The sequence below is a fragment of the Sander lucioperca genome, chromosome 14 (assembly GCF_008315115.2).
Source record: "Sander lucioperca isolate FBNREF2018 chromosome 14, SLUC_FBN_1.2, whole genome shotgun sequence".
In the NCBI taxonomy this organism is placed as follows: domain Eukaryota; kingdom Metazoa; phylum Chordata; class Actinopteri; order Perciformes; family Percidae; genus Sander; species Sander lucioperca.
Genome location: NC_050186.1, coordinates 26,665,458 through 26,690,232, shown reverse-complemented (window position 1 = coordinate 26,690,232; position 24,775 = coordinate 26,665,458). Strand labels below are relative to the sequence as shown.

The window sequence follows — 24,775 nt, the reverse complement described above, 5'->3', positions numbered from 1 at the left end:
ATCTCATGCATTTATGTCACACTTAAGTCATGTACTTACATACGGAAGTGAAGTAACGTAACCAGCCTGGTCTCACAGAATTCCGTGAAATGATCACGAACTGTTAACACCGCATTACGTGGTGGTGGCATGGAATGTGTGAAAATTCCGTGTGGCCACCACGGAAAACAATGCCAATGTAAAGTCAGTGAGAAGATGACGTAGCATTAAGAGTTACTACGGTAGCGAGTAGTATGAAAGGCCTAAAATCCGCATAGGGAGTTTGGTTGGGGTGGTGGATGGGTCAAACACAGGACTTTCACCCAGGAGACCGGGGATCGTGTCCCGTGTGCCATGTTTCATAAACCCAACCGTCTCGTTGTTGTCCCGTGTGTCAAACGTTAGCCTACCCACGACCTTTTCCTTAACTTAAGGGGCCGTGTTTATTTCACGCAATTCTTCCGTGGGCCCATCCCGGAATTTTTGGCGATCCATGTTCATTTCACAAAATTCTTCTGTGGGCCCATCACGGAATTTTCGGTGATTCTGTAAAACTGCCACAGATTTTGAGTTAAGGAACGTAACAAATGTAATGATTTTAAACCAAACCACAATCTTTTTCCTAAACCTCACTTAGTACTTTTGGTGCGTAAACCTAACCAAACTGCGATCGTTTCACAACATTAACCACGTGTGTATAAAAAAAATGACCCATATGTGGTGATGTGGGTTGGAGGACTTGTTGCTTGTGCTATACATAAATGTAACATTTTATTCCCTCAGATATTCTATCTCAGTCAGGTTTTTTATGCATCAATACAACTTTAAATAGTTTTTGTTTTATCTTGACGTCTTGATGATTTTTATACCCTTTGATAAATTATATGTCCATCCTTTAGCTGTATTTGTTATGGTTGAAATGACATAAAATCTAACTTAACTCATCCAAATGATACTTATACAACAAGGAAAACAAAACAAAATAATGGAAAAGAAGAAATGAAGGCAACAGAACCAAATATGTAAATTATTTCCATCTGAGACAAATGAGAGCATTTACCCACCATTGGGTTATAATGGTTAAAATTGGCCTGCATCTACTTGTAACACAATAAAACATCTTGTATCCTCTTTGTAAGTATTTCCTACCATTGTGCAAAATAATGTCAGTGTGGTCTTTAAAGGAGGTAATAACATCATATGACTTTGTGGGAGAGGAAAGCAGAGAACCACATGAGCTCAGGGATTCTTTTAGAAGTAGAACAAAGGCTTTGGGACTTACTGTGGTCACCAAGAACCACTGCAAATATACGCTTCTTTACAGGGTATTCAACATAGTTTTGGTTCAAACCATTTTATAAGTGAAGTGGTACAATGCTAATGACATTAGATCATTTAATTGATTTCTACTATAAAACAGCTGATATTTAACTATGCGAAACCAACAGTGTGGAGCCAACAGACCAGGCCACAAGGGGCACATGGAACACACACACACACACACACACACACACACAACTAATCAGACTTTATTGATCAATCTCCTGAAAGTCACAGAGAGCCTGCACTTATTTAGACAGTTTATTTACAGTATCAAGGTTATATTAGTACACCAAAACAAGGCAAAAGATGTTACGAAAATACTGATACCACAGAGTAGTCAAAATATGAGTAAAACTTGTATATATTTAAAAAATATATATATTTGTCATACATCAAAGATTTATATTTCATGTTATAAGGCTGTCAACATGAACGCGATAATAACGAGTTAACACAAATTCCTTTTAACGCTACCAATTTTTTGAACGCGTGAAGTAACGCACGCACATTCTGAGATTTGGGCCTCGGGTCGCTCCGTAGTTTGGGAAATCAGACAGGAAGGGGGGGAGGGGACATGCAGCAAAGGGCCGCAGGTCGGACTCAAACCCGAGCCACTGCGGTGCCACTGAGCCTTAGTACACGCGGCGCGTGCTCAACCAGGTGAGCTACTAGGGTACCCCTAGAAAAGGGTCTTTTGAATGGCAAGTTCAGTTTCAAAGCCCTCTCAGATAGTTCTCTCCACAAGACTAAAGTTATTTCGATGTACTGTCGATGTGAATTGAGTTACCACCGGAGTACTTTGAGTCTTAATTAACACTTGAGCATGAAAAATATCCACATTTAAAACAGATAAAACGATTGACAGCCCTAGTATAATGTAAACGTTGGTTAACTAAACCTGTGCAGAACTACTTCTTTAGCCTTTCATAGCCAGGATATTTTCTTATGGCATCATCAGACAAATATTTGGGAATAGGGGGCGTGTGGGGGATTACTGAAGAAGGCTACAAGGAGCAACATAGAAGAGAATAGAATTGTACCAGTTCTGGTAATCAGGTAACACATAACTCTAGGCAACAAAAGGTTTTATAAAAATGCATAATGGAATCATTTTCAAGAGGGAATGCGTGTATGTTTGTGGTTTAAACGCTACATGCTTGTGCAAACCTGTTGTATGTTCACTCACCTGCCTGTCACACATACCTTCAATCACAGTGTAAATTAACGAGTTATTTCACATGTGCATGTGTGTACATAATGTTTGAACCGTCAGATTAATGAGCAGGGAGCTACATGTATTCCACTCCCCTCTGGCTACAGGAAAGATGATGTATGCATACACATACCTGCGTGTACTCCTGTGCAGGTCCGTGTGTCTGCACAATGTCAATAAATGTCCTCCACCCCACGGCTGTCAGCATGTTTTTCTTATTGATAATCCTGCTGTTTCTCCACAGGCCCCTGTGTGCAGGTGCACCAGGATTTGGAGCATGCTTTGTTAAGTCCTTTCCAATGTTGCGCACATGCTTCGTGCCTGGGAGAATCCTCCGGCTAGCCTGCATGTAAACCAGGGTGGGTATGTGTTTACACCCCATAATCCCTACAGTGCACCCACCGTTGTGCACACCAGCTACAACCTTACATTTCCGCTTCAGCAATGTAGGTGTTGAATTGCTTATTATTTATTTAAAGCTCCACTTAACAATATTTTTTGTATTTAAATTGGATACAAAGACTGTGACTGAGCGTAAAAGAGGGTTTGGGTGAGGGTACACTGCCTGCCCAGTAGCACCAAATGACAGACAGACAAACCCAGGGACTAGCTGATGAATGAAGTGGAACATGTAGCAGCTAAAAACACAGATTTTTTTTTTCCTCAGGAGTTCAGGTAAAATATTGGACTTGCATTCATCAGGTGGACACAGACAAAAGATAAATACTTGTTGCCAACGTGTGAAACTGTAGTGGCTCTCGCATTGCCAGACCTTCCTCCGCAGCGCTGCGAAGGAAGGTCTGGCGAGTCGACACAGCATTCCGGGATGGGATTAAAACGTGCTCTAGTTTATTGGCATTTCTTTAAACCAATCACAATCGTCCTGGGCTTGCTGCTATGCCCGCTGCGTCCCGTACAGACGCTAAACGGTGATTTTTGCGTTGGTATCCGACGCTGAGGGCAACTGACCAAACGTCAGTATTTTACGAGTTGGGCGTGGGAACGTGTTGAGTAAACATGTTCTGAGTTTAGATGCTGTGAAGCCTGTCTGCATGTCATCTTCCTATAAAAGTGAGGCGCCGGAGATCATACACCTGTATTTGGCTGAGAGCTAAAGGGGCGGCGGCTGTTGTTATGTCATGCAGGAAGAAAGGAGTTTAGAATGCTGGGAGCTAGTGAGCGGCTAGTAATGCCATAAGTGACGGGGTTTGTGGCTTTGTTTTGGCGTTGGCTACGGCCCACATTAGCCTGGGTTCAGGTCAGTAATAAACTGCAGTAAACTGGCTAACGTCTCACCGAGTTCTTATTGAGGGCCATTACAATATTTACACATGTCAACGTTGCTTTCTGAATTTACTGAGCATTGAGAGTTGTGGTGTACGTGAGAACATCCGACCAACCTTTGTGACGTGGGCTGCTCTGTTTTCAGTGTACACATCCTAAATTGAATCATAAATATATCCTGCACTGCCCTTTTGCACCATGACATCCTGTTGTCCTACTACCTTGTGTGTCATTATTATATTCTGTGAAGCCCTATTATGTTTCCGCTAACATTATATTCCGCCAATACAAACTCTCGGGCAGTTATTGGTGGCCGAGGCGATTCTTATAATCATAATATCATGTTCCCTGAGGGAAAACAAAGAGAACTTGATCTTTCATTTATGGTCTCTTTGTTTTATTACCAGGGGCTCTGTTCGTTTTTAGAGGCTCTGACTGTTAAAACACACACACAGTGTACTGAAACAGATATGTTGGTTAGGCAATATTACTTTTGTCCTGCAGACGCAGAGTCAAACAAACTCCTGGTTGCCATTTTTTTTTTTTTTGTCTGCATTTTGTTTAAAGGTACAGTATAAGATTAACAATCAGCTGGATGTGTGTCGGCTTGCATAGCCACTCATCCTTTTTTTTTAAAGTGAAAAACACAAAGATGTTGGTATGGGTTTACAAGGTGATGATGACACTCTGGAAACATAAATATCATGACACCACCTATATCACTGTTTGCTTGTCACTAAACACTGAAGCAAACACCATAAATAGGGGACCTACAAATTACTTTTCCTTTGTTTTTTGCGTTTTGAGTGTTTTGGCAAATTACTATAGAACGCACAGACGAATCTTGGCCATCATTTGCATACATTTAAACAGAAATTTAACTATCAACATCCCCCTCAAAGTCCCATGTGGCCTGCTATCCCACTATTCTGTAATAACACAAATACAATATAAAATATGATCCAGAAACTGGTTTGGGTGATAGATTCATAAGTTTGAAGGTTTATCAGACATCATGGCACTGCACGACAGCTGTTTTAGCCCCAAAATGACATGTTTTTAAGTTCAAGTCTCAGCCCTACTGTTGAGTAGTCTATATCCACGACGTTCCACTTCTGGGATTGCTCCGTTGGCCCGCAGAAAGTTCCGCTGGATGTCCCTCTTTTCGCCCGGATGTCCGTTACCTTCCTCTTTCTTTGTGTTGGAATTTTAAACTCTGGTGGATTTCTGAGGACTATGGTTAACTGCTCCTCAGATCTCTGCAGGGTAAATCCAGACAGCTAGCTAGACTATCTGTCCAATCTGAGTTTTCTGTTGCACGACTAAAACAACCTTTGAACATACACATGTTCCACCAAAACAAGTTCCTTCCAGAGGCTATTTGGGGTTGGCTCACATGGTTGGTTATTGTGCAGAGCCACAGGATCCTGTCAGGTTCAGCGTCTTGCTCATAGAAACTGACAAAGACTGAGTCAACACTGTGCAATGGAGCAATGGGATGCTCTCTCAAAGTACCAGGAAACTCTCCTGCCCAGTTTTGTCTGCCAAGTCTCAATCCTTCACTGCTGCCACTGTCAAGTGTTCTTGACCCTATTGCCACGTCCTTGTTGATGTTCAGTGCGAGCCATGTTTGCAGTGGTATTTTGTCTTTGTTTTCAAGTGAATACCGCTGCATTCACATGTGAAATGACCTTCAGGTGTTTATTCTCATTGGCCCTCCATCTCATACAGTCTTTAGTCCCTTTTTTATGTCTCGTTATTCTCTCTCAAGTGCCCCTTCTCTGAATTGTGACTCTGACTGGCCTCGCATCCCAGAAGCCCATGCGAGGAAGGCAATCTAACCCTGCACAGGAAACCAGTCAGCCTGTTATTGCTGGCAGCCAATGGAGAGGCCGTGTTTTAATATTTATCCACCAAACCCCTCGTACCACATAAATCAGGGGTGCAGAGGCGCAATACCAAACCTTACCCACTGTTACAAAAACCACAAACGTCCTTCAACAGGAAGAAAAGGTAAATAGCTGAGCAGAGAGGAAGGGATCAGCAGTGCCAACATTGAAATTGAGCTGCTGCATCGCTAAATGAGAGAGAAATGTAGAACCTTCCAGTGCGAGGGACATGAAAAGATGTCTTGTTCTTGATTTGGACTAATCAGAATCACATTGACTTTAAGGATAATACATGACAACAGTTTTCCTTCATGACGTTGTAGACATACAGACAGCTGGCTGTACGTATACTGTATGTCACTGTTCGACATAACATCTGTCAGTATTTGAGTATTTCCTGCTTTGTCAGGCTGAGAAGAAAAGTGGTTTTGCTTGGAAAGAATTCTATCTATTCATTTATTTGAGGGATTTTATAGCATTTCAGTTGTCATATGACACACAGCATAACTAATGTGTTTATGTGTAACGCCCTCTTGTGAGCCTTTCATAGTGTACATAATCACATTTAAACTGACGGGCCAGACTGAAAAAGCAGCCAGGAGCAACATTCCCCAAAGTAGGTTTTGGATTCAGCTTTTAGTTCGAAAACTTTGGCTGTTGTTAAAATCAAACCTGTACATTTTGGGGGGGTATCAACGCTACACAGAGTGATAGAATAAAACCATGGTAAAATTAAGCTTGATTAAAGGCTGGGTTGGTAATGTTGAAAAGCTAGCAAGATTTTGAAAGCAGCATGTCATCGGGGCTCCGTCTAACTCCTCCCCCTGCCCTCGGGGCTCCGACACACACACAGCTATGCCAATGTTTACTTTAGTTGTTCTCTTTTGCCTTTTTAGCAGGGCTGGCGGTTGCATTTAACCGCAGCAATGGCAACTTTTGCCGAGTTTTCTCTTCCATTCTCCAATAGACTTGCAGTAATTCCGGCGGCGATGACGCACGCGCATTGAGCTCAGGCTCGTACGCGGGAGGGGTAGAGTTTGCGCAGCCGGGCAAGGAGGCATTTCATTGGCTCTTTCCAAGCGGAGGACGAGGCAGTGATTGGTGGGTTTTACGGGATTACAGCAGCTCCTTTTTCAGAGCCCATTCAATTAAATTCAGGAGACGGTGCATATTAATAAAACGCATGATTTTACATGGGTTAAAAATGCCAGAAGTAGCCAAAAGGTTATTTTTCATCTGTAGTCCCCTGGCCTGGATGTTAAAAAAACCTTTTTAAAATATAAAGAAAAAGACAACGGAAGCAAAGCAGAACAAAAAACAAGACAGCACAGCAGCAAAAAGATTAGCAACGAAACAAAGCACAAAGCAGAACGGGTTACAAGATAAAACAACAGAGCCCAAAAGTTATTTTTTATGCTGTTTTGGAAGTAGTCTATATCCACGACGTTCCACTTCCGGGATTGCTCCATTGCCGCCGAAAATTCCGCCGGATTTCACTCTTTTCGGCCAGACATTTGGTACCTTGGGCTTTCTTTGTGTTGGAATTCTAAACTCCAACTATGGTTAACAGCTCCTCAGATCTCTGCAGGGTAAATCCAGACAGCTAGCTAGACTATCTGTCCAATCTGAGTTTTCTGTTGCACGACAAAAACAACTTTTGAACGTACATGTTCCACCAAAACAAGTTCCTTCCCGAGGCTATTTTGCAGCGGCACCTTGGCTCCGTACGGTGCTTAGCGGCGCCCAAGATGATTGCAATTGGTTTAAGGAAATGCCAATAAACCAGAGCACGTTTTTCTCCCATCCTGGAATGTTGTGTGGACTCGCCAGGACCTCCTCTGCAGCGCTCTGGAGGAAGGTCTGGCAAAACGAGACTAGTTGGGGAGTAAAAACCATTTCAAACAATATATAAAGAAGTGTATATTGGATTTAGTTTCCAACCCTGCCTTTAATGAATCATCAAACGTTATCTGCAATGCAACCTCACCCAACTACCACTGCATCATCACACTCCCAGGCTGAAACTGACTGCTGGGTTCTGTCCGTCACATCCACAGCTAAGGCCAAAATCCAGAGCAGGGGCGTAGTTAATCCTTCTGGGCTAACAAAGTGGCTCTTAACTCTCCTCCGAGGAATCAACTTGTCAGATCCCGCAGATAGAGCTTGTGCAATGAAAGGGTACAGTGCACACTGTTTAAATACATAAAGCCATTAGTGTGTCAGGTTAGAACTATGCAGGTCCCTGGGTCCTGTAAACCCAGTTCCAGCCAGCCGTAGGGATCAGCAGCCTTGGAAGCATAAACCGGCGCCCCGACATGGATCCTGTCACCAGCTAATATGTCACTTGTGGTTTTTTTAATCCCGCACTTAACAGGAGGGAAAACACTCAAGCCGTTCAGTTCTGACAGACCCTAAAGAAAGTCAGAAACAGCTAGAACTCCGGTTCAGTGTTAGGCCAGCATATTGGAGAATCCCCAGAAGCATACACAGATTGTATTACACACTGTAATTGATAAAGGGTGCAGGCTTTACATTTTTTTTGTTTTGCTTGTACATATATCTTAATTTCGCTTATAGGAGCAGGGGCAAAGGTGTGCGGAAGCTCGGTGCACAATTCCCTCATAAATTTTCAGCTGGGGCATTCATGCCCCTCTCAGCCAATGAAAAGCACAAAGCTGGTTCTAGGTGTCCTTAAGGCCCGGTGTCACGGGGAGTATCTGGTGTCAGGTACGCTGCACGTGCTCAGCCCTCCTGCCTTTTATAGAAAGCCCAGATGTTTAGTAGGAGATTTATAAGCAGCTGAGCTGCGGTCTGGAGCTAGCGCTGTGTAGCAGACCGTAGCTTTCAGCCTGACACTGTTATTGCAGGTTGCTAATTCTTTCAGGAGCGCGCAGTTTGAAGAGGATGTATATGGAGCTGAGGAAAGTAACAGCACCCGCGGGGCAGGTAATGTCAAAATCAGCCTTGATCAAACCTGCTATGAGAAACAGAGAGGCTTTCTGTTGTTTTTTGTTCTGAATTAGGCACATGAGGTACTGAATATGCTGCAAGTTTGCCCGCCTGTTCGTCTGTGTGTGAACAAGCACCCTCTCAAGGACTTTTATCTGTGTCGAGAAAGAAGAGATGAACTGACAGATACGAGAGAAAGCTGAAAGATAGATTTAAACTTTGTAAACAAAATAATCTAATCCAATGTTCTATTTCGTATAGGCTTCGCCCTCTAAGAGCTGTTGCTATTGGGTTTATCCCTTCGCGCATGCGCAGTCGTGAAGATTTCTTTCGCGCCCTTGTGCCCTGCACGGGCCTCTCTTACGTCCACAGTTACTGTATATTACAGCTGCGAGACCCGAGATCTGCTCCCTATTTTTCTTCAGCGACAAGCCGTTTGAAGACTTCAAAGAACAGCGGTGTCCGCCTGTGTGCCGATTGACGGACCGACTACATCCTGCATGCCAGATCTCCGCCCGAGCTGCGAGGCGTGCCTCGGCCCCGTTCGGCGGGCTGTCACCCCGCCGGCCGCCAGCAGTTCTGCCCCGCTTACCGACGGAGGAACTGAAGCGGCAGACGATGGCAGCCGGGCAGACCGTCAGGTAAGGTAAGGATACCACCAGCAGCAGTGGTGTAGTCTACGTGATACCCACTAAGAAAGCTCCAGAATTTCCATATACCCACATAAAAATGCCCAGTGACACGCAACAACATACTTTCCATTATGTTTGATATATTTTTAATTGTCATCTGTGTTTTTCTTCTTCACATACATGAGACATTTGGACTTGTCATCAGTTTTCCTTTGCTGTATACACACACAAAAATGGAACTGTGCACCAAATTCTGAAAACTTAAAAGCTCATGTATCAACAAGATTACAAGCACAATGTCATTGTTTTCACTCACATAGCAATTCTAACACATTTTTGCATGTGTCTAAGCACTAATTGCATAATTTAGCATACCTGGAAAACACAAAATGCCAGACACTGATTACCAATTGGTCTCACCTGTTTAAACACAACTGGCAAACACTCCAATCATGTGTCAGCGCATAAAAGAAGCCTCAGGGTTGTTTTGGTGGTAAGAAGCAGAATCATTTCGCAAGAGATTTGAGAAGTTTTGACAACAACAACAAAAACTGTTTTCAGGAAATGTGCGTAAATGATTGGGGAAAAAAACCTGTAACAATGGCTCTGCTCTATTCAATTGAATACATGTTTGCACCAAACCATGACTACTGTGAAAAGTCTGAAGTCATTTTTTTTCAGATCATTATGTCTCAAGGCTTTACAACCAAACTGCTAGTCGAGGTGCACGTTTTTTTAAGGCTCTAAAACAGGGGTCTTCAACGTTTTTTAAGCCAAGGACCCCGTATCTGAGAGAGAGACAGAGTAAGGACCCCCTACTTCATATTTAATATAAGTTAAGTTGCATATTCAACTGGGCCTACAATAAAAGCCTAAAGTCTTTACAGTACATAGAAACCTAATCTATAAAAAATTGTTGCCATGATTTTACAAGTCATGATTTAATGTTAACATACATGTGACAGTGAGTCTTTAGGATGAACTGTATCTGTGGATGGCCTTAGTGACTTCCTAATCTACAGTATAGGCCAGTAAGCCTATCATCACTGTTGTTGTTTTTTCACAAATAGGCTTATTTATATTTGCTAATAATTTGTTGGATCCATGTTAAAGTGCTCATATTATGCTAATTTTCAGGTTCATAATTGTATTTAGAGTTTGTACCAGAATAGGTTTATGTGGTTTAATTTTCAAAAAACACCATATATTTGTTGTACTGCACATTGCTGCAGCTCCTCTTTTCACCCTGTGTGTTGAGCTCTCTGTTTTAGCTACAGAGTGAGACATCTCACTTCTGTTCCATCTTTGTTGGGAGTCGCACATGCGCAGTAGCTAGGTGAGGACTACTAGCCAGTCAGAAGCAGAGTATGAGGGCGTGCCAGGCTAGCAGCTAGGTGAGCATTATAACGTGTTACAAAGTGACGCATGTTCGTCTCTGAAGTAAAGGCTGGACTACAATAGAGCTGTTTGGAGCAGTTTGTGAACAGTGTTTTCTGTTGGAGATGGTAAGTCCCTTTGGGGTGGACGTTGGGCTTTTTCACTTTGTAAACCTGTAACATGCACAAAAAGCTATATAACACAATAAAGGAAAGGGGAAAAGCCAATAAGCATAATATGAGCACTTTAAAAAACTAAAGTTCCTTCAAAACTTTTAAAAGTTGCAAAGAAACTCCCTTCATTAATTTTGCCTGATGAAGGTCTAGTACTGAAACGTTGCCAATTCAATTTATTTTTTGCAAGTTAGAGTGTGTGGGAGTTTCTTTGCAACTTATGACTCACTTATCCCCCTCCGATGCACTTGTCTCACATTATAGATGTGCAAAGTATTTTTCACATTTGAGTTTTACATTTAAAAGGTCCAAAAAACAAGTATACATGTTATACATTTCACCTCATGTTAAATTGTTCACCCTGTGATGAGTTTATATTTGATATTTTGTAAAAGTCTTGTGAAGGTATCTTTCTATCTATCTATATATACTATGCATCTATCTTGTACTAATTATGGCCTAGTGCCCCAGTCGGTACTAGAAAGACAAAAAAGAAAGGTTGAGAGGAGAAAAGCAAAGAAAGAAAGAGCAACTGGAGGAAGACAGCAGAGTCATCCTCGCCCGGGGCATGTCTGCCCAGATAATGACTAGGTGAGGAGAACATGACTCTCATGGACCAGCTGTACAGTCAAAAGGACAAACAGGCAGCCCCTTCATTCCATTACTGCTAATGTTGAACGGTTCTCCACCTCCGTGTCCTTCCATCTTTGCATCCCAAGAACCACAACTGACATAAATGTGCTAGTTGGTTGTGACATCTTCACATGAATCCAAATTAAATGAAACTAGCAGAGAGAAACTTTGTCAAGACTGTTTGATCTCTTGTGATGGCGGAGTGAGAAAACTGTCGCAAGATTGTGACAGAAAAACAAGACAAACAGACCAGGAGATAGACAGGCAGCCTGATTGATAATGACTTACTCTTAGTCATGTCACAGTTAAAGAAGAAAACAGGGCATGATGAATGTGACTATTATTTTTTATCCGTGATAGGATATGATCCTAATCTAATCTCCTCATAGCCGGAGGTAAAAGGACAAGTTGAGACATGATTTGACATAATACATCTCTTGCCCAACCCTTCAGGAAATGTGAAGATGCACAAAGAGAGCCACGTCCTTAAAAAACTTTCAGCCACTTGGTCATTTTATATGAAACCGTATGCATAGCTCCATAACAGTTCACATGAAGATATTACTGTATGTGAATAAATATGCATTTTAACATGGGGACAGGGGCAGAGTGAGGGCGTGGCTTCAGAGTCTTTTAGCCCAGAATTACCTAAACCTAACTGCCTCGTTCTTGTGGCGCATGTCCGTTAAACGTATGTCCTGACCCAGAGCGCCAAAAAGTGACGCCACGAGTCCAGACCAAGTGCGTCTTACCTAGACGCTACAGGAGACTTGTTGCGTCAGTTAGGTCTGGGACGGTTACCGCATTACCGCATTACTGCAATACCGCGGTCACGTGACGCCTAGACGGGTCTGAGCTCGTCACCGTCATCACCGCAAAAAAAAAAACATTGGCCTGTTGTGTCTAATGACATGGATTCATTGATTCTAATGACATGGATTGTGATTGATGACATTATGTCTGACATGGATTCAAGATTTTCTAAACAAAACTTATCAAAAGATGGAGCAAATCCGACCTTTTGCGTGTTGGAGAGCGCAATGTTCCATACCATTTATTACGGTAGGAAAGGTAAAGACATTTCTCCGTTCTCAGCTGAGGTAGACACATTAACGTTACAGCTGCAGTGTTTACCATTGCACATTAGCCTAGCAGCTAGCAGAGTTTCCTTCTGTTTATAGCTTTATCCCGATAAAACGGCACGTTGAATTTCAGCTTGCGTGCACGTTTCGTAGCCTAAAACAGAGCGGCTTATATCGGTAGAGAGAGCAACAAGTTAGCGGACTGCCGAGTCACCGAGTCGCCCTCTCAGCTCTCTGTCTGCTCAGCTGCTAGACGGGCTGCACTCGGGCTGCAACATGTTGTAAGGTTTAAGCCGATGTTTTTTCGGGGGTAACGCCATTCACTTTACCGGCAGTATTGACAACAGATAAAGCCACCGTGTCTTGAGAAGCTCTAGCTTGTTGTTTTCTTGTTCACTTTTAACTCACTTTGCATGATCTATGCTATCTTTTTTTCCTTTTTCTTTTCCTCACAGCGGCACTCATACTCTACTCTCCGTTACCGCTCGCTCTCCTTGCGCAACCACACGGGCACTGACATCACTCACTTAAGGCACCCTGCCATTCTCGCTCTAACTTACGCTACTCTCGTAAGGGGGTTGCGGTATACCGCGCTACCGCAGGAATTTCTTGCTTTTCAACCGCGGTAGAAAAAAATACATACCGCTCCATCCCTAGCGTCAGTAACAAACGCCAAAGGCACATGACCAAGCGTCACTTTTTGACGCGCTGGGAGTGAGAATGTGTTGCCATGTCTCCAGTACATAACAATCAAATCTTGTTATCACGGTAACATGAACCTTCGAAAGTCCCTCCAGCCCTTGTACTTTCTCGCCTCTTTGTCACCAACTAAACAGCTATATTTTTTATTTGACTGATTCACACCCCGGCTCTTTGCCCTGCCCTCCACTCTCATTTGATTTTCCTGTTTAACTTTCTCCGCTCCATCTCCAAAGTTTAGTTGCATTACCCCTATCCCTTTTATCAAAGCTATTTTACCATTCAGAAGCGGCTTCCTGCTTCCTCCCTGAGACGGAGAGCCGGTCTTTCATAGGAAAGTGCTATCTCAGCCATGAATATGAAGTATTAATAGCATCTACTTACAATAGCATGCAGCTTTCATTGCAGTCTCACAAATGGAACTGTTTTGTATTAGGTGTGCTTCTCACATTTCTCACAAAAGGATTAAGTGCCACGCCACTGGCACTATTATGACTTTTTTTTCAGGCTATGGCTGAATTATTGACGACATTAGTCTAAAACAGTGGCAGCTCACTGATCAATAGCAGCCCCTTCAGGTTCCATTAGTTCTATTGTTCAGTAATGACTGGTTCTTTTGCAATGCATTTAACTGGCTGTAATGGCCTCATCAAAAGCAATATTCCCCATTAACTCCATTCAACCTATATGAGCCCTGGTCATAAAACATAGAGGCATAACATATGACACATCAAACAACAGTTTCTAACGGTCAATTGCATTTAAAACTTTATTGAATAGACATTTAAGTTTTTTAAAGTAGCAACAAGAAACAACTGGCAAAAACACAGCCATGACATAATATTATTGCAATATAAAGATGTTATAACACGTTAGCAAAAAATTGCATATTTAAACATCCAGTCAGGAGCACCATGCATCCATGGCTTCAAAATTTAACACAAACCGTTGTACCTCATTATACCTTAATATATTATATAAATGTACTATAGATGATAAAAAAATGGAATATTACTATATAACTATATAATATTACAGGGTCCTGTCTGAATTAAGCTTGTGTCAAATCGCATAAATGTGAGGGGAAGGTGACACCTTTTCGTCCATATATGTTTCTGGCCAACGGATGAATTTAAAGTAGAACTGTAACGTGCATTCTATTCCACTTTGTGCAAGAACATATGAACTAGAATGACACTATTGTACATAGATTTCCATTTTTCAAAAAAAGATGAAACCGTTTTTGACACATCTGTCTACCCTGTCTCCTAAAAAAGTACGCTCCCATACAACAAAACTGGGTTCTCAATTGAATTTCGAGGGAAACGTATTTCCCAGCGACGAAACGGTCGCTGTTTTAAACACGTGGTTAACGTTGCGAATTGAAATAAAACTACTTGGTTTAAGATAACGACGATGGTTAAGGTTAAAATAAGTGAGTTTGTCACATAACTTAAGTTACGTACGTATGTTACGTACCCGGGTCACGTTTCTTTTCACAAAGGACACGAACAGAGCTCTCCTGGGTGAAAGTCCTTTTTGTTTGACACACTCATCCACTTCCTCCCAACACGGACTTTCGCGGACATTGATCAGAAACGTATTTGTCTAAGACAAACGTAACCTCGGACATATGATACCTAATTGAGAATGCAGTTTCATTGTATGGGAACGTCATTTCTACGAGACGGCTAGGGCTGGGCAATATATCGATATTATATCAACATAGATATATGAGGCTAGATATCGTCTTAAATTCTGGATATCGTAATATCCTGATATGACACAAGTGTTGTCTTTTCCTGGTTTTAAAGGCTGCATTATAGTAAAGTGATGTAATTTTCTGAACACGCCAGACTGTTCTAGCTGTTCCATTATTTGCCTTTACCCTCATAGTTATTATATTAACATAACTGATGATTATTTATCAAAAATCTCATTGTGTGCATATTTTGTGAAAGCACCAATTGTCAACCCTACAATATTGCCCCAATATTGAGGTATTTGGTGAAAAATATGGGGATTTTCTCCATATCGCCCAGCTCTAGAAAGGGCTGAATCTGAATGTTTGCAAGATAATCAGGTTCAGCTTTATCTTAACATGTGTGTTTCCTCTATTACTAAGTAATGTTTCTTCCTTCCTTAGCCCCAGTCCAGCCTGCCATTTCTTGTCAGTTTCTGTTTCTGAAATGGATGTAATCATCATTTACAACACACAGCAAACAGAAAGGTAAGAGTTTAAATAAAGACAGCAGAGCCAATCTCTTGTATTCCATTATACAACTACATATTAAACTCCTGTATTTTCTGTTTGCTCTCAATTTGTGCTCATGTCTGGGTTTTCATTTCTGTTCTAATTTACAGCAGTATTTGGTTATGCTGAGCTGACACTGAATTGACTGGTCTTTTAACACTTCTGCTTTACGGAGAGGAAAAAAAAAAAAAAAAATTTAAGAAAACAAAAGAAATGTGAAATGGACTGCAGTTGTCTGTGTGTATTTAGTTTTAGATAACTGAAAATGAGATTTGATTGTATTTTGATGTTTGATGTTTTTTTTAACTCTCTTACATTAAGATGCAGGATTCTTCCTTGAAAACTCAGTCTCTCCTTATCCTTTGAAGTTAAACCTTAAAGCCTTAAAAAAAAGTTGTTTTTATCCACCACAGAAAAGACAAATGTGATTTGCATGACAAGTAAACAGAAAATGAAGAGTACCTTCCATATTAGTATTAGATAAATACACACAGCCATACACTGGTAAGTGCTTCTTTGCAGGGGGGGGGATGTTCCACTTAAACAAGTTCCCTCCTGAGACTATTTTGCAGAGCCACCGTCGCTGCGTCCGGAGCTTAGCACCGCCCAAGACGATTGTGATTGGTTTAAAGAAATGCAAACAACCCAGAGCGTTTTTTTTCCTCCTATCCCAGAATGTATGTGTGGTGTAGGCAGACCTATCTCCACAGCCCTCCATGACGCCGAGTGGCAGTTGCTAGCCTTTTAAGCCGCTACAGAGCTTCGTGACGCCGGCTACAGATCTCCGTATCAGCAGCAGTAAGTAGATGTGTTTAGCCGCTCCAGAGCTCTGCGACGCCAGCTACGGTGCTCTGCATGGTGCTCCGCCGTATCCGCGGTAGTTGATGGGTTCAGTTTACCCAAGAATAGGTGACTTTGAGCAAGAGACAGAGCACCGCAGGCGGACATTACGATACATTTTAAGCAATAAAAAGTGAGCGTTGTGCGGCCACGAAAGTTTTATATTACTGCTACACCAAACTAGTTAAGTATAGGAAAAAGATTGTGGTTTGGATTAAAACACTCCCAAGGAACACGCATTTCCTGGGTGAAAGACTTTTTTTTTCCCCCCGCAAAGCAAACTCCGCTCCCCGGCTTGAAAGCACTGTGTTTTAACCCCCTCTCCATCCACCCTGACCTGGTCTCTACGCGGCTAGCCATGTCCTATACAGCAGCAGTCATTGGGGTGCACACAGCAAAACAAACGTGGAATGCTTACGGATTACAGTGCTTAACTTTTCGTAGCGTTTTGTACCAATGTGTGTGTGTGTGTGTGTGTGTGTGTGTGTGTGTGTGTGTGTGGCAGTCCGCCCGGTCTCTCTCTGTCTGTGCCTGATCGACTGTCTCACTAGATACAGCTGAGAAGTCAAGACAGCCAAAATCACCATAAAACTAGGTGTTTTATTTTGAAATGTGCTTTATTTTGTAAAGCATCTGGCTGCGCTGTGGCCTTCCTGTATGTGATTACCTACCTGACACATTCGCTCACGACTCGCGAAATAAAGGAGGAGATGCCGAAACGATTGTTGCCGTTCCTGATTGCCGCTGGTATGAAGTAACAGATTGGACAGTCTGTATCGACGACGTTCCACTTCCGGGATTGTTAAGATGCCGCGAGAATTCCACTGGATGTCCCTCTTTTTAGATCGGATGTCCCACACCTTCTGCTTTCTTTGTGTTGGCATTCTAAACTCTGGCGGATTTCTGAGGACTATGGTTAACTGCTCCTCAGATCTCTGCAGGGTAAATCCAGACAGCTAGCTAGACTAAATGACTAAAACAACTTTCAAACAAGTTCCTTCCCGAGGCTATTTTGCATAGGCATCGTTATCGTGTCCGGGGCTTAGCACCACCCAAGACGATTGTGATTAGTTTAAAGAAATGCCAATAAACCAGAGCATGTGTTTCTCTCATCCCAGAATGCTGTGTGGACTAGCCAGACCCTCCTCCGCAGCACTGTGGAGGGCTGTGGGGAAAAAGCTGTTTCTCAATCAGTTTGTCTCTCAGTTTGTTGTGGATCTGATTGTCCTGTATCGTTTTCCAATGGGTAGGGGGGAGAACAGGTGATGACCAGGGTGAGTGGGGTCCTTTATGATACGATGTGATGTGGATAGTGGTCATATCTGTAGTGGACACTCAGATTTATTTCATTCTATAATTAGATAATGACCAGCAGGATATTCTCCCGTTACAGTGAGATCCTCATAAAGTCGCTGCTGGGACTTGCAGGAGGTTTCTAATTAAACTGCCAGGCCTGCCTCTGCCTCTGCCTCAGTGTGATCAGTGATCTCTGCTCCGTTATGCTTAGCACTTCGTCAACTTCTACCTGTTCTGGTAACACTGATGATTTCTAGTAGAATTTCCTGTTGTTGTGCAGTGTGGTGTTTTTGTAGTCCACGGTATGCTTCTCTACCATTTGCAAATCTATTTCTGGATGTTATTTTTCACTATGTTCCATCGTCAGTTTACAAGACATTCTGTAACACTCTGTAATAACACTTAATGGGCTGTGCTGAAATGTTTTTGTGTTTAAAGGGATTTGTACAGCAGTAAGCAGGTGTGTGTGTGTGTGTGTGTGTGTGTCTGTGTGTGTCTGTGTGTGTGTGTGTGTGTGTGTGTGTGTGTGTGTGTGTGTGTGTGTGTGTGCGTGCAATAACACTTAATGGGCTGTGTTGAAATGTTTTTGTGTTTATAGGGATTTGTACAGCAGTAAGCAGTAGTGTGTGTGTGTGTGTGTGTGTGTGCGTGCGTGCGTGCGTGCGTGCGTGCGTGTGCGTGCGTGTGTGTGTGTGTGTGTGCGTGCGTGCGTGTGTGTGCGTGCATGATGCTCAGAGGGGCTGGGTGCCACGAGTGTGCTCAGCAGGACCTCTTCCGCCTTTTCCTTGGACCACTGACTGTGACTATCACAGTGGCCGGATAATCTTGAGGCCTGCAATGAGCTAAAAATGAACAGAGAAGGGGCAGCAGATGTGTCACCATGGTCCGCGGTTCCAGCTCAATCTCCAATTCAAATCCCTCAGTTACAGCCATGGCATGTTTGGCTACTTAGCTGGTTATTTAGAACCACGACGGAACCAGCATTGTCAGAAGAAAACCCTGAAATCTCGAAAAAGTAACAAAAAAAAATAACAAAACAAAAAAAGAACTAATATGCATTGGTTTGTGTATACAGTAATACTTGACCCATTTGTCCTTTTATTTCTTTTTTTTTTTTTTTAGTGAGAGTAGCCATCTCTTCAGCTGGGGAATAGTTAAACAGATTTGGGGGCTCAGGTGCCACAGCTGCACATTGACTTAAACACAAAGCATCAATCCAACAAGGCTCGTGTGTGTCATGGGTGGATTTAAAATTAAACCCCAGGCATTTTTGATACTATGTATGGCCGGCATTCAATGTATTTGCTTACTGTAATTACCAAACCTTTTCATGTTGTTTTTTTATTACTGTTGGAGCTAAATTACATACCGACCCACAAGAGGTTCACAGGACATTTTCCTCTGAACATACTACATACATGCATGCTAGAGAATGGATACCCGAACCGAGGGCCGGGTTCGGTCACATCAGCGCGATATGGCATTGAACATTTTAAATTTAAAAAAGCTTATTATGTAGGTGCGTGCCTGTGTTAACGTGCGCTTGTTGCCCCGTGTGTGCTGATGCGCTCATCTGTTGACATTTCCAAATGCCTTCCTACAGTTGCCTAATAAAAGCGGGCTTTCCACAGAAAACATATGTGTCATTAGGCTGTCAATCGATTAAAAACAATCTAATTAATTACAGACTGTGATTAATTAATCGAAATTAATCGCATACATAATTAACGGTGCCTGAACCGATACTTTTTAAGAAAGTAAAAAAAGAAAAAACAAAGGGTACTAAACAACAGTTGGTGACATTAAAGAACGGCTTGTTTATTGCTAAGGCCATATGGTCAAAATTAAATGATTTAATAATAATGTATAACAATAACTAGTAAATTGCTGTTGAACGACAAAAACAACCACCAAGGACATTTACAATAACTTCAAATGCACCACGAAGCTGTAGTTTACCAGTTTCAATGAACGCACCGTCTGTGTTTTTCCGACGGCAGCTCGGCAGCTGCAGATTGTTACATCCCGCTGTTGAGTCACAGTCCTCTACAGTAAAACACAGTCAAACTTTACACCGTTCAGCGTTAGCTGTCAGCATTGTAACCGTGTTTAATCCAGCTACTAGCTAGCGGTAGGCTAACGTTAGCTGCTGTCGAGTATAGTGTTAACTAGCTAGCGGTAGGCTAACGTTAGCTGCTGTCGAGTATAGTGTTAACTAGCTAGCGGTAGGCTAACGTTAGCTGCTGTCGAGTGTAGTGTTAACTAGCTAGCGGTAGGCTAACGTTAGCTGCTGTCGAGTATAGTGTTAACTAGCGTCACATGCAGCGGTGTTTGTGTTGCCTGTATCGTCTTCAGAGCACCAGAGAGAAGTGCAGACATATCAGTGGCACCAGATTTCGGTAGCCAGGGTTGGCAGGAAGAAGATTTTTACAAGTTAATGATCCAGGCAGCGCTTTCTCGTCTCCCTCCTTCATTTTACAGTCCAATGGTGGCTAGAACGGCTCCGGGTCAAACGTCAATATGGAATGGATTAATCTGCGTTATTTTTTTTAACGCGTTATTTTTTCTCAGATTAATTAATCGAAATGAACGCGTTATTTTGACAGCCCTAGTCATTAGTATGACAAAAAAACGAGATTTAAACTGTGTCGGGCTCGGGTTGGGCTCAGACATAAATATCTTAATGCCTGTCAGGCTCGGTTACTGCTCTGTCGGACGGGGGCCGGGCTCGGACAGAAAAATGCGGCCCGATCCGCGCTCTAATGCATGCATATACTGGACGTAATGCATCTAAAGGTCCACTCACTAGCTTTGTCAGAGCTTTCAACTGCATCACACGGTCTTAATCAGCAAGTAGAACTGAGTCACATAAGTCAGCCCGTTCTCACTACCAATTCACGTCTGTATGAGACGGACCGGGATTTCAACTGTGAGAAGACGTCATATTAAGAGCAACAAAGTCTGTGTAGGGAAGAGGATGGGGTAGATCAAACAAACACAGGACTTTTACTCAGAAGACCTTGAGTCAAGTTGAGTTATTTTGTCTCAAACACTGTAGTTTTGACCATAGTTGTAGTCCAGATTCAACTTTCTGAAAACATGAACAGACTCACCTACACTCCCTCAGTTCAGGACCAGGCCTTGCCAAGTACCTTAGAAAAAAACATCCAGATCATGTGTGGCGTACTGACTGTGAGTAAAAACAAAATTCCCATGTGTTCAAGGCTGATTAAATATGGTCACATGCCCATCCAGCAGTAGAGGCATGTGACAATATTAAATCTGTCTGTATAACAGACTGAAATGAAGAAATACAAGCAAATATTGTAGATAAAATAGCGCAAGACGAGTGAAGGAAAATGTGACAGGTCACAGACTAAGGGGACAAACTGGAGGAATAAAGGACAGAAGGGATGATGGGCAAGGAGAACCAAAGAATAAATAAACGAGTGAAGGTCATTTCTTAAGGGAGGGCAGGATATTTACTTTAAAACAAAGCCTGTGAGACAGAACAGTTAAAGTGTGTGTGTGTGTGTGTGTGTGTGTGTGTGTGTGTGTGTGTGTGTGTGTGGATCTTCCGGCCAGGCAGCAGGTGCTGGTTTGGTCCCTGCTCCAGTGAGCTGTGTCTGGGTGGCTCCACTCCCAGCTGGGGCACAACAAGTTCTGGAGTGTGTGTGTGTGTGTGTGTGTGTTTGTGTGTGTGAGGTGAAAGGAGGTGAGCTGCCATGTGGACGAGGTGATTAGATTAGCAGCATCTGAGGCCTGGGCGCTTGGCCGGGTGTCTGTCGGAGGGTCAGGGCTCGTCTCTCGCCGTACATTCAGCTGCTGTGATTAGCTGCTGATGGGCGAAGTCACCCAAAACTTACAGCCGAGCCAACTTTTCTTCTCGGTAAACAAGTAAACAAGGTGACCGTGTTCCGCATTTGCCAACATGTCTCTGCCCATCGCAAAATTAATGAGCTCACAGCCGTGAGTGTTTTGGCAGATGGTGAAATATCGATTATGTAGACATACAGAAGGACTGGATGGTGAGCTGGCAATTTGCTCTGATTGGTCTGCTCATCTCTACTAATCTCATGACCTTAATCAAGAACTATGAATCCATTCATTTCTTGTCTTTTCACTGCACCTGACAACTTGTGAAAAGGGACATTAGGCAAATAGACCATCAACAGTTTAGAAATGGCTCAGGTTGGGGCGCCCGGATAGCTCAGTTGGTAGAGTGGGCGCCCATGTATAGAGGTTTACTCCTCGACGCAGCGGGCCTGGGTTCGACTCCGACCTGCAGCCTTTTGCTGCATGTCATTCCCCCCTTTCTCTCCCCTTTAAAGAAGTCGACTCCATCTGGCCTCAAAGACTACTGCCCAGTGGCTCTCACATCCCATGTGATGAAGGTGCTGGAGAGGCTGGTCTTGGCCTACATAAGACCGCAGGTGAGATCTTCTCTGGACCCTCTACAGTTTGCCTACCATCCTCGTCTGGGAGTGGACGATGCTGTCATCTATCTCCTGCAGCGAGCTCATTTGCACCTGGATGGCGGTGGCAGCACTGTGAGAATCACATTTTTCGATTTCTCCAGTGCATTCAACACCATCCAGCCACTGCTACTGGGTGAGAAGCTGCGGCTGATGGGTGTCGGTGCGTCCACAGTCTCCTGGATCACCCCTTTGCATTCTAGGTGGAGATGTGGACATGGTTGAGGAGTACAGATACCTTGGGTGTCAGGTTGAACTGGAAAATCAACAGCTCTGCTGTTTACAAGAAGGGGATGAGCAGACTCTATTTCCTGAGGAAGCTGAGATCCTTCAACGTGTGCAGCAGAATGTTGGAGATGTTCTACCAGTCTGTTGTGGACAGCGCTCTGTTCTCCTCCCCCATCTGCTGGGGCATCAGAGCCAGCGACACAAACAGACTGAACCAACTGATCAGGAAGGCTGACTCCGTTATTGGCTGCAAACAGGAGACATTTGAAGCTGTGGTGGAAAGGAGGTCACTGAACAAACTGTTATCTATCATGGATAACCTCGACCACCCTCTCCACCCCACGCTGGTCCAACAGAGGAGCACCTTCTCTAAGAGGCTCCGACATCGCTGTCGCACGGACCGCTACAGGAAATCATTCCTACCACAGGCAATTCAACTTTTTAACCCTTCATCTCTGAGTGTGAGATGAGACTCATATACATCACAACTGCACTAAATGCACCTTGCACAATAGGTTTATCTACATCTTCATCAATACTGCCCGACGGCACCAGACGGGAGGCTCCAGGCTGCAGCCGTACAGTCTTGCATATTTTTGTCAAACTAGTGTGAAACGCCAGTGTTGCCGCATTTTTTTTATTTTTTCCAGCGGCCCAAATCGGCAAACCAAGAGTGCACCGGCCCTTCCGGCATTCGCCAGAACTGCCAGATTGCCAGTCCGCCTATGACACACTCGCACACACACACACACACGTGCGTTGATCTGTTTTTAAATGAATACCTTTATTCCCACATTTTTTCGCCGTTTCTTTATATATGTATGTATTATTATTTCATTAGTTTGTATCAATCTTGTGTTGTCTTATTATTTTCTCTGTTTTTTGTTCTATATCACGTTATGGAAGTTTAAAATTATTAAGGTGGAGGCTTCAAATAAGCCCACTGGGTTTTCCCTACACTGTATTTCAATCAGGAGAGACTTCGTTGCAGATAGGCAAAAGTTTATTGTATATAAGCATAATGAAATATGCGGAGTCTTTGACAATTAGACTCCATCGTAATAGGTAATATTTAAAAGGGGTAGAGAAACAGGACATATCCCCCGATGGAGTCCAGACACTGGTGATGGTGGAGAAGGAACCCGAAGGCCGACCGAAAGAGCTGTCTGCCGGAAGGGGACTGGAGGTGGAAGGGGAGGAGGGTTGTTTGTTATCTTTGTCATTCTGTACATTTTAAATCGTTCAAATAAACCTAAACCTAACCCTAAACATGTCTTCATGGAAAACCACGCCTTTTACACTGGCTCAGCTTTCATACGTGTGCCAACTAGTGGTGGTCGGATCGATCCAAATATCGATAATATCGATATCAACGTTGGTATTGATATTGATCAATACCAGTGTAATGCGATCGATACTTTAGTTTCAGTTTCTCTCCAGTATGCACTGCTGCGGTTTCATCAAAGAGGCGAGCTGGCTGTCTGTGTCTGTCTAAGTGCCGCTCCTGTCACAGCGCGGAGCAGACACACTTTGCTCCTCCTCCCCAATCTTGTGATTTGATGTTGCACCGTGACGTGACTCAGCGGCGCCAGGCAAACAAGCAAGCAGCCAGGCCCGGCGACAGCGGCGGCCAGCAGCACACACACACACAAGCAGGACAGAGACGGAGCAGAAGAATGGCAGAGAGGAAGAGGAGCGCTGTGTGGCTATATTTTCAGGCTGAAAATGAACGGCAAGCTGTATAATTTGTAAAAAGGCTGTAAGGTACAGTGGTAGTAGGACAACAAATTTATACAAGCAATTCTGTCCTTGGTTTTAACTTATTAATAATCCAAATGTAAAATCACAAAAACACTTTTGAGGCTAAAGGTCATGAAAATGAATTTTCATGACCTTTCATCATTCAAGTATCGGTATCGGCGATATTGGCCCTGTATTTACTTGGTATCGGATCGATACCAAATATTGCAGTATCGCGCGCCACTAGTGCCAACTCAAAGAGTTAGCATTTTCACTGCATTTCAAGAGCCGTGACTAGACAACAGCAAAGTTGTTATGTTGTAAATTTACTGTTGAGTGAAGGTGTGACATTTGAATAGGTGTTGAAAAGGAGACATTTATCGGCCACATAATACAAATCTAAAAGCTTAAGTTGTGTGGTCTTATTTGTGTTCCACAACGTTATGATATGTGTTAAAATGGCTCTACTGTCTGAGGTGTTGGTGCAGATCATCTGCGCAATCAGGGAAAGTGAAAACAGGTGCGCATCGCTAGGTGTCTTGGTAGTGAGGAACAGGGCACTGTCAAGTTGTGGACGGAGGGGTGAAACTGTTCTGCATTAAATAACGTTACATAACTTGTGTGCACTCATTAGTGTATGTTTGTGCCCATACAGTAGGTACATCTGAAGTCAACAGTAACTGAGGAATCTTACATTATATTTTTTGTG

At 43.1% G+C, this 24,775-nt stretch overlaps 1 long non-coding RNA gene across 1 annotated transcript; it reads left to right on the top strand.

The window, feature by feature from the left end:
- The first annotated feature begins 7,349 nt into the window (after nucleotides 1-7,349).
- On the top strand, nucleotides 7,350-21,726 carry LOC116034812. The gene is made up of 3 exons (XR_004101211.2): nucleotides 7,350-7,500; nucleotides 20,474-20,476; nucleotides 21,715-21,726. It is a non-coding gene; the product is annotated as an uncharacterized LOC116034812 (long non-coding RNA).
- Nucleotides 21,727-24,775: the final 3,049 nt, after the last annotated feature.